This window comes from Lutra lutra, chromosome 18 (assembly GCF_902655055.1).
Source record: "Lutra lutra chromosome 18, mLutLut1.2, whole genome shotgun sequence".
Classification (NCBI taxonomy): Eukaryota; Metazoa; Chordata; class Mammalia; order Carnivora; family Mustelidae; genus Lutra; species Lutra lutra.
The window spans coordinates 30,439,587-30,450,531 of NC_062295.1; the positions used below are offsets into that span (position 1 = coordinate 30,439,587).

The following is a 10,945-nucleotide window of genomic DNA, read 5'->3' on the forward strand; positions in this document are numbered from 1 at the left end:
GAGCGGCCCTACTCAGGAACTCTGGCTTTGCAGGGAGGATGTCCTGGGTGACCTGGTTTTCAGGAAGCATCCCCAAAGATCACCAAAGACTGGTCCCATGGCCGCCCTGTTTCCCGGCTTCCCAGGGGTGCAGTGGTCAAGCCTGTCGCTTCCTGCAGGGGGCCTGACCTAGGGTGGGATCCTACCTGCCCCTTTCAGGAGGCTGGAAACCAGCCCTCTTAGAAACTCACAGGACTGTGTCTAGACTCCACGTGAAGTAGAGTCGGGATTACCGCTCTTCCAGGCTTCACGTCCCTTCCGTAAACTGGGTACATTCGCTCATGAATTCAACAAACACTGACTGCGTGCTGGGCCCCAGGTATGGAGATGAACCAAGAAGGACCTCAGTCCTAGTCCAGCAAGGAGACTCTTGTCACGGAGGAATGGGGTCCTCCAGGGTAAGCATGGGGCTGTGGGAGCCCAGAGGAGGCACTGACCCTGCCTTGGCAGTCCGAGAAGGCTTCCTGGGGGAGAGGATCTTCTAGCCCTGATTTCAAGGACAAAGAGAAGTTTGCTAGTTCAAAGGGAGAGAGGGGGCATTGCCATCGGGATGACCACAGTTCAGAAAGCACAGAAGCAAGACACAGCAGGCTAGGCTCGGTTTGGGGTGGGGACCTTGAGAGCAGGGGGGCTGGGTCCTGCCGGGCACGGAATGCCAGATGGAGGAGTTCGACCGTCTCCACCGAGGTCAGTGGGAGCCATGGAAGGGTCATAGCAGGGGAGGGGGGTGCAGCACGATCAGATTTGCATCCCGAATGGACCCTCGGGTCGTTGTCTGCTATGTGGAAAGTCACACCAGCGTTATGTGCAGAACATCACACCAGCGATACTGAGAAAGGGGCTTGAGGGTCCAGGAGGGGTCTGGAAAGAGGGTACAGATGGTTTCACCAAGGAGACGTCAGTTGATCTGGGCCTTGAAGGAGAAGCAGAACATCTGCACGGGGTATCTGGCCCACCTCTGTGTCACCACACGGACTCAGGGCTTGAGAAGGGAGTGGGCAGAGGAAGAGGTGTCCCTTCTTGGAAAGCGGGATGGTTTGGGTCTCCTGCCACACCCAGGCAGTCCCCACCCACACCGGCTCGGCTGGCCCAAGGCCTGAAGGGCTGCCTCCCACAGGACCGTGGCTCCGAAGGCTTCTCTTGACCTGGTCCGAACGGGACGGCTTGTCCCCAGCAACCTGCACCTACGTTGCTTTCCTACCGGCCGTTTCTAGAAAGGGCCAAGCACAGCTTGGGGCCCAACCCTCTGGTCTCTGTTTCCTAGTTACCCAGCATCAAAGGCGTCCGTCTGGGAGCCCAGCAGATGCTCCTGAGGCCACCACGGTCTCTGGGAGGACCACAGATGCAGTGGGCCCGAGGCATTTGTTTTCTGGAAGGATCTCCTTCTAGGTTCTTCTTCCCAGCGGTGGGCTCCGGAGGACGCAGCTGGGGTGAGGGCAGAAGGAGGGTGGGGCAGGCTGATGCCCGCAGACGAGGATGTCAAAAACCCGTGTGTGGACCGCTCTGTGCGGTAGCTTTGCTGGATCTCAGACATCAAAGCGTGTGTTCTAGAAGATTCTATTTCCATCCAGTTCAGAAACAGCCAGAGTCTTCTCTGGTGGGAGAAGTCAGAGAGGGCTTCTCTGGGCTCGGAAAGCAGGAACTGGGAAGGGGGTAGCAGCAGCTTTTGAAGGGGGCAGGAGGAGCCTGGCCAAGTTCTGTAGGCTGCCAGGGTGCCCCCGACACAAATGTGAATTTTCACAAATGGAACACATTTGTTCAAAATGAGTTGCAGTGTTTTACAATACACGTGTGTTTAAGTACGTGTATGTGTGTGTCTACAGATCGTTGTGACGGAAGCAGCAGTGTATTTGGGACAATCTGACTAATGTTTTCTCTCCCGTGCCGTCAGGTTTAATGCTGGGGGTGGGGTGGAGGGAGGTATGGATGACACCGTAGGTGCCCCTTGCCCTGCTCAGCCTGGACAGAGTCCCCCAGATGGGCGTCCCCTCCCATCTCTGCCAGCTGGTAAAAGGAGGCAGACCAGGCTGTAAGCCCCTCAGGGCCCCCCTGTGCACCCCTAAACAGGTAATTATTTATCAACTAGCAGACTGACTGGCAGAACGTTGCTCAGCGCTGGTTGGGATGCCCAAAGGCGGGCTGGAGGACGGTTGTCCCAGTTATCGGGGACCTTCTGGGAAAGAGCATTTGGCTCAGCTGGCATAGACTCAGGGACAAGGCAAGGGGGACAGGTGGTTGGACATTTGCACATGCACGGTCGCAGATACATGTGGGCACACATGCACAGCTTGGCCCCAGGCATCCAGACACACACTTGTCCTGCCGTTGAGGGACACTCGTCCCACTCTAGACTCAGAAGCCTTAGGGACAAGGGCTGGTGCCGGTGTTGGGTGGCCCGTGGTTGGTCAAAGGGTCAACCCTTTGGTCAAAGGGGTGAGGCACAGATACCCAGCGCACCCCAGGGAGACCAGTGGGGTATAGACATGCCCCGGGGAGGGCAGACCCATCCCAGCCGGTTCTCTCAATGGCGTCTCAGGCTGGCTGTGTCTTGGCTGGAAGGTCTGGCTGCAAAGGACCTTTGGAAAAACCAGAGGATTCTGGGAGGAGCAGCGGGGTAGTGGGTACAGATAGATTCCCACACTGGAGATCTCAAGTGAGGACCCTCTGTTCCATTAGGATGTCACACGTGTCCCTGTCCCCTAGCTCCTGCCACCTCCTGGGGACCTGAGCCTTTCACATCCCCCAGGCCTGGTGGCTGGCCGGCGTCCTTCAAGGGGCCTGCATTGCCTGGGTGGCGGCAGCTTTGCCAGCGACCCCTGACCTCTCCCTGACCCCTCCACGACCCCTCCACTGTCTCCTGCTTCCCACCCTCTTTGCATCTCTGCCCTGACCTCACGTCTGCAGGGCTGCGGGCAGGGGCGAGATAAGGCGGGTGTCGCACGCTGCTCCCTCCTGGGGACCAACGGGAAGGGCGGGCCGGGCTGCCAGCCTCAAGAGCGCCCATGACTCACCAGGTGGGCAGGGCCGAGGCTGGCATCCGGGAGGAAATGCCACTTCCTCTGGATAAGGCTGCAGGTCCTCCAGATTTGCCTGACGGTGTATGCATTTGGGGTTTTGTTTCAAGAAGTCCTTCCACTCCTGTGTGACAAACATATTCTCCAACAGTTTATTCTAGCAAATCAGAGTCTTGCTTTTCATATTTTGGTCTGGCTTTAATCCCTTTGGAGACGTCTTTTTAGGAGACAGTAGACAGGGATCCAGTGGTAATTCTTCTCCATCGAGCGAGCCCATTCCTTCAGTCCCGCTAACCACTCCAACCTTTCTCCGTGGACCTGTGATGTGTTTGACTCTCTTTGAACTTGCTGATCTGCTCTGCTGCCCATCTGGATGTTCTTGAACCCAGACCCCATTGCTTTCCTTCCTTCCCACGGCTTCGTGGTCTGTGTCCACAGCAGGCTGGGCAAGGCTTCCCCTCTTGGTTCTATTTTTCGAAGTCGGCTATATTCTTCCATATATTGTAGAGTAAGCTTATCAAGTTCCTCAAAAATATCCAACTGGAATTCAGGATCTTGGTTCAGCGAAGGACAGATGGGAGGAGGAGGAGATCTGTGCCTTTTAAGCAACAAGGGACTGCGGTCCTAGTATATACATGGGATGCCCGCAGAGCAAGGAGAGAAAGACGGCACCCCCTATAGAAAAATGGGCTAAGGGTATGAACTGGCGATTTGCAGAAGAGGAAATGGAAACAACCAGAGTACAGAAGGAGTGACTCAAACTCACTTAAAATCAGAGAAATGCAAATTAAAAAACAATAATAAGATACTACTTATCACCCATCAGGCCACCTGGCTGTGCAGAGGTAGGAACTGGCCAGAGTAGGCAGGATGTGGGCAGGAACACCTCTCCAGGTATCCATCGCTGGGGCGTGGGTGCAAAGCGTGGCCACACCCACCATGGGGTGCCACGTGATGGTCACATGCGAAGCCACAAGCTCGGTGGAGGATAAGACTAGGTTGTCGGAACCTAAAACCAGAGCACAGCTGGAAAAAATAAGAAAGAAACATGTAGCCCCTAACCCGTGACGCCCCTGGGGCACAGGGAAGATGATTGCTAGAAGGGTAACGACATTGAGAGCTGACTTACCACAGTGACCATTCCGTAACGCATGTACCCATCATTGTACACCTGAACTAATGCAATATCCTTTTGTCTATTATTCTTCAATTAAAAAAAACCAGTCAATCAATTGATCAATCAATCCATCCTCTGTGCTTGAAGGCCAAACAGAGATTTAAAAATAGCATAGACACTGGAGGTTCGGACTCCCTCTGCTCCAGGCACCCAGGGATCAGAGGCTCTGGCAAGACCCTGGGCCCCCAAGGAGCATCTCCTGTCCCGTCTCGACTCATGGCACACAGCAGGCACACGGGGTGAAGTGGTAATTAATTGGGCCTGGGAAGGGGACAGTGGGGAGGAAGCAGGCAGGGTCAGGTGGGGACTGAGAGGTTGACCCCTTGCGGGAAGCACAGGGTGGGGACCTGAGGGCTGTGTTAGCGGACACTCTCTGCTGGTCCCTGGACTGGGCAGAGCAGGGCTTCGTTTTCTGAGCAAGAAACCCAGACACGAGGTTTGCCAGAAGCCTTTTTGTTTTTCTGGATTTGAGAATTTATTTATATGAAAAGTCTTACCAAGGTATAAACATTCTGGGCCTTTGCACATGCTGTGGACTTAGCTGGAATGTTCCCTCCAAGCCCCCTCCCACTGAGTGTCTGCCTGATGAACTCCAGCCACCCCTGGGGGCACCTCCTTCAGGAACTTTCTCTGACCCATGTCCTTCCCTGCACCCTGGGGCGCTCCGTCCCTCCTGGGGGGACCCACAGCCCCTCAAGTGATGGTCATCATTTGTTTCCATGTCAATGCTCCCCACTCGGAGGTGCTTCTCTGGGGCAGGAGGCTGCCTTGTTTTACTTTTCCAGGTGCCCGACACTCCATGGGGCTAGAAACGTCAGAAGCACGGATAACTGGTAGACGTTCTGTTGCACCTGCCCGGGTTCATGATCAAGGTGAGGGCTGTCATCCCAGCACCAGGGCACTGGGGTTTGACTCAAGGTGGTCTCCAGGCCCCTGCTTTCCTCCTGGGGAGGCTGGGATAAGCTTATTCTCCCCTTCCAGAGACGCAATGTTCTAGGCTTGTGATAGGAAGCCCTGGCCCCTGGGCTGCTGGGCATTCACTGTGCCTTGGTCATGAAGACCCCAGCCTCCAGAAGGCAGAGGGGACACTGCGCAAATCAGGCTCCCATGTTGGGGGGAGCTTTGCGAAGGGCCCAGGGCTCCTCTGTCCATCTCAGCTGTCTTTGGTTAGCTAGAAGGATGGGGCACCATGGGTAGCCTGCTCACCACCCTCCCAGAACCACAAGGGGGCTGCTGTGGCTGGGTCTAGCAACAGGACCCCTTTCAGGCCCTCCACGGACCCTTGGGGAACACCCCCCTCCCATCAGTAGCTTCAGAAGTTTGTCTCCAAGAAGGTTCGCTCTTCCCAGACAAGGGGCCTTGTCCGGGCCAGTCTGGGGGACTTTTGTTTAAGCCCCTGGTTTGGGAACGTGAGGGAGAGAAGGGATTTTTTTTTTTTTTTTTTTTTTTTTTTTTTTAATGCATGTACTTTGGTTTTCTGTGCAACCAGCTCTCAAAGTCACTGCTCCCCTTCTTGCTTGGCAGGGCTGCCCGCCTCGTGCTGTTGACCTTGGCTGTGGGTTTGCGGGGGCTGGAGCTCTCACACCATAAATTCCTGTCTTCTAGGAATCCAGCCTGGGAAAGAAAGGAAACACGGAGGAGAATATTTGATTAACATTTTTCCAACGTGACCACATCACAGAGACGTGTGGCCGGAATTCTCACCCTGGACTGGGCGGGGCACGACTCGGCTCGTGCCCAGCTGTGGGGAGGGTGGGTTGGGTTGGGGACCCGTCTGGCCCAGAGGAAGTGTGGGGTCTGAGCTGGGGTTGTCCTTAAGGGTGGAGGGCTCTTGGATGGGAGCCGGGCCAGGTCAGACACCTGGATCTGAGCACCTAGGAGAGCTCACCTTTGACCTCAACTGTTCTCAGCCTGCACCCTGAGCTCGGGGTGCGAGGTTCTGACCTTGTTTTAACCATCAGCTCCCCACTCTGGACAGAGCCCTCTCTGACCCCAGACTGAATCTTGATCCTAACTCCAGACTCAGACCTGGCCCAGTGACCTCTGACCCGAGCCCTGGGCCATCTAGGCTCTCCCGCAGAAACCTTTCATGCCTCCCCGTCTGTCCCCAGACTCAGAGCCTTTGTCCTCAGAACTAGCCTAGGACTAATTCTACGGGACTGTCATCAACCTCACCTCTCCAAGCCTCTGGCCAGCCATCCCCTCTCCTCCTCCGACCACCAACTATCATTGGCATTTAAAAGTCTCGCCGTCAAAAGAAGGGCACCCTCCCAGAGCCCCACTCACGCCTCTGGCTGCCTCATCTCTCCTCCCTGTCCTGGCCACTCTCCAGAAAGCTGTCTGCACAGTTGTCTCCATTCCTCACCTCCCTCACTCACGAGCCCACGTCATCGGCTTCCCATTCCCACCAGTAACCCAAGTGGTCCCCACCCAGATCAGTGGAGACCCCATGGAGCCCAGCCACACTGGCAACACCCTGTCCTACCAGGCTTCTAGGACCCCAATTCTTCCCTCCTTGGTCCAGATGGATGGGGTTGTCTCTGCCTGGATGTCCATCTCTAACACCTTGGTCTCCACTGTCCGAACCCAGATGCCTCTTCTTCCCCCCAAACTACTCCTCCTGCAGTGCTCTGGCTCAGCGACCCCTGTTGCTCAAACCCGAGTCATTTCCACATGTCCCTCTTCCTCACCGTCCCAGGCCTGGCCCACCCGCACGTCAGGACATCTCGCCACATCTGAATTTCTACACCATTGGCGCCCCAGCTAACTCCACCTATGCCCACACCTCACCCACCCCTCCCCACCCTCATTTCACCCCTTGCGCATTACCCCTGCACTCCTCCCCCTCCAAGCTGCCATCTGATTTCCATCCGATCTCCAAGGACAGCTTTCTGACTCTACCCTCATCCACTCCTGCCTCTTCTAATCCAGCCCAACCTGTTAAAAATGCCAATCTTATCATGTCACTTGCCTACACCCCACCACTAACTTTCTGCTCCCCTGCAGCGATCTCCTTGGGCTCTCTTGTTCCAACTCAGTGCCAGTCATCCCGGACCCACATGGGTGTACCTTGTGTCCCTCTCCGTGGAGTCCTCTCTACCTCATCTCCCTGCAGCCGACAGCATGACTGGTTAATGTCTGATCAACTGTCAGCTCAGCGCAGACCTCACATCCACCAGGAAGCCTTCCCCTCCTTCCCAGGGCTGGTTTGGGGTCCCCTGCTGGGCTGCCATGGGGACCAGAGAAGCACAGATCATGTTAATTATCATTTCCTGGCTCTCTGACCTCAAATTTGGAAGTCCCCCCCGCCACCAGGAGCAGAGACCATGTCTGGGTGACCCCCCCCACACTGGTTTTCCTGAGCGCAGGCACATGGTGGTCCCTCCAAACCATTTTTAAAATAAATGAGTTAAAGAGAGGGCCAGAGGACCCTCAGAGACCAGGAAGACATCAAGGCTCAAGTAGGGTAATGGGAAATGGGGAAGCAGGGCTGGATGTCTGGGGAGAGAAAGAATAGGTTGGGGGAACGGGGGATGCCCCTTAATCAGGGGAGACCTTTGCGGCACCATGACATGGAGAGGGCCTTTGTTTGATAAAGGGGATCTGAGACCTACAGTGGCCAGTGGCAGAGCTGAATCCTGAACCAGGACTCTGAACTTGGGATATGTTCTCAGCTGCCAGAAGGTTACAAGTCCCTTGGCTTTGACCTTCAATTCCTGGGCTCCCATCTTCATCCCTGGTAGCCTACCCCTGGTAGCCCACTTGGCCCTCCCCACCTGGGAGCCCACCTGGCCCTCCCCACCTGGGAGTCCACCACGTGCTCACAACCCCCACTTTGGACTCTCTTGACCTGATTCTTCCATTGGACTCACATTCCCCAAACCCACTAACCTCCCCACCCCTCCCAGCCTTCCTCTACCTACTGCCCACCTCAGTCCTGTACCTGAACCAATCCCCCCACCCAGGATCATTTACACATTGATGCAGCACGTATTAAAATGGTGGGGGTGGGCCAGGCTAACATGAAGAAGAAGCCTTTGATCTTACACCACCACCAAAGGATCCTATTTTCATCTGGAAAAATACAAATGAATTTTTTTTTTAATTTTAAGAAGCCCAAGACAGGAAGAGAAATGAAACAGAACAGGCTCCTATGCATGTTGGGAATAAGAACAGCACTTACCGTCCACTGTGTGTCGGGCACTGTGCTGAGTGCCTCCCAGGCATGCTGACCACAGCCCCTGGAGGCCTCTCCACTACCATCCCCACCTCAAATTCCTACGTGAAGGGACTGCAGCTAGGAGAATTTCTGTCCTCTCTGTTCTCCTTTGTTTCTCCTCCTCCAGGACTTGTCCTTTCTACTGTGCTCTGTAGTAACCTTATAGGGGCAAGTTCTGTGTGGCGGGTAGAGGGAAGACTTGGGGAGTCCAGTGCTACCAATGAGTGGGGTCCAAGTGTATCTAAGTCAGGGATAAAGGGCAAGGACATCCACTGAGGCCTTGCTTTGGGGCTTGATTTTTTCCTTTTTTTTTTTTTTTTTTAAGTAGGCTCCCTACCCAGCATGAAGCCCAACACAGGGTTTGAACTCATAACCCCAAGATCAAGATCCAAGCTGCAATCAAAAGTCAGATGCTCAACCAACTGAGCCACCCAGGTGCCCTTGGCTTGATTTTTTTTTTAAGATTTTATTTATTTATTCGACAGAGAGAGATCACAAGTAGGCAGAGAGGCAGGCAGAGAGAGAGAGAGAGGGAAGCAGGCTCCCTGCTGAGCAGAGCGCCCGACGTGGGACTCGATCCCAGGACCCTGAGATCATGACCTGAGCTGAAGGCAATGGCTTAACCCACTGAGCTACCCAGGCGCCCTTGGCTTGATTTTCTAATCATTATTCTTTTTATATCTTTTTCTTGCCTAATTGCAATGGCTATCTCTAATACAGAGGGGAGTCAAGTGGTGGCAGTGGACAGCCATCCTCAGTAATAAGGTTAATGTTTAATCTCTGTCTGATAGATTTAGCTATCTCTTGGTTTGTTCTGAATGTGTGTGGGAGACGTTCTTTATAGAACTCCTAATACCCCATTTTACAGATGAGGAAGCATGAGGTAGCTTGCCCAAGGTCACACATTCATTAAGTGGCAAAGCTCCTGTATATATATCCCAGTGAGTTCAACTTCAAAGACTGTGGTCTTAGCTACTATGCTATAAAGCCTTCCATAAAACATGTTCTAAAAGAACAATAATTTAACAGTGTGGTACTGGAGTAAGGTCAGAAATATGCACCATGGGAACAAAATACAAAGCAGCAATTTTATATAAGAACCGATTATATATAAAAACGCAAGACTTGGTAAAGCATTTATAAACTGAATTATAAAATGAATTGGAGGGACAGCAATTTGGGGTCCGAGGAAATTAGCTAACACGTTATATATTCAACACTAAAATGATCTCCAGGCAGATGACAGAGTTAAAACTTACATAAGTAAGTAATAAAATTCTACAGTAGCTGGTAGGAAACATTGCAGTCTTTCTTACCTTCTGGAAAAGCATTTATAAATTTTTCTTAACTTCCTTCACTTTTCTTAAACTTCCCAAGTGGTTTATAGGTTTCCAAGCAATAGAAGAAATCACGAGGAAAAAGATGAATCTCCTTGGCTCAGAGATGGGCGGTGTGGAGCGAAGGGGTCGTCCCCCCGGCGAGATCACGGGGAGAGAGCTGCAGGGACTAGTGGTATAAATCATCTTCGAAGACCTGGAAATATACACCAACATGCTACTGCCAAGTTGAAGGGGTCTGGAATCCCCGGGCAGCCCTTGAATGCCCACAGAGATCCCAATGTCAAGGCATGCTTGCACCCTTGGTTCTATACCAGAGCCCTGTTTGCAATCATATACCCTTGGACTTCCTTCCATAGACGTATCTTCTCTTGGCTTCGCCATCCCATTGATCTCCCACAAAAATGCACCCTTGGGGAATTGCTTTGAGATGTCTTCATACACATAGGCCCTTGGAGACCCAATGGGAAGATGGAGCCCATCCCGGGGCACGAGCCAGGGCTCCATCTGTTGGGGACCCTCTGGGTGGTCACCTCGCTCCATAGTTGGCAGCTATGGGCCCTGCCAGACCCCATTGACCAGTCCACTGGCCCAGAGTGGGAGACTGCTTACCCCACGACTCTGCTCCAATTCCTTCTGCCCCCATCCCGTTCCCCCAGCTTGGACCCCTCTCCAGCCCAAGCAGTATAGGGCATCTGTACCTGCTCTGAGCCCCATCCAGAAGGCCTGAAGGATGAGTGACATGTTCCAGGCAAGGAGCTAGGTCCTATCATACCTCCACTTTGTACTTCTGGGGTCTGCTCACCCGCCAAGCCCCACACTGCCCCTCACTTCCCTCCAGTTGGTCCAGCCCCAACTCCCAACATCTGTCCAGGCTTGCTTCTCAGCCCCAGAACTGGCCCCCTAGAACTTGAGTTCTAGCCCTAGCTCTCCCTGGAGCTTGGCTGAGCCGCAGTCCCGTGCCATGCCCATGTGACCCCCTTCTCGGGCAGACCAGACAGACCCCCGTGCCCTGCCTCAGTGCCTGGCGACCCCAGATAGAACTGAGGACAACACCTGGCATAACCTGGCACCTAGTAGGCCCTCAACAAATATTTCCCAAATGAGTCAATCCCTCCCCTACCCCCTTGAATATCCCAGTGCGCTCCCTGACCCATCC

The 10,945-nt window shown here is 53.9% G+C and overlaps 1 long non-coding RNA gene across 1 annotated transcript; it reads right to left on the minus strand.

The window, feature by feature from the left end:
• Positions 1-4,937: 4,937 nt before the first annotated feature.
• Positions 4,938-9,979, minus strand: LOC125091062 (uncharacterized). The gene is made up of 3 exons (XR_007124572.1): positions 9,766-9,979; positions 7,300-7,456; positions 4,938-5,844 (listed from the first exon to the last, which is right to left on the minus strand). It is a non-coding gene; the product is annotated as an uncharacterized LOC125091062 (long non-coding RNA).
• Positions 9,980-10,945: the final 966 nt, after the last annotated feature.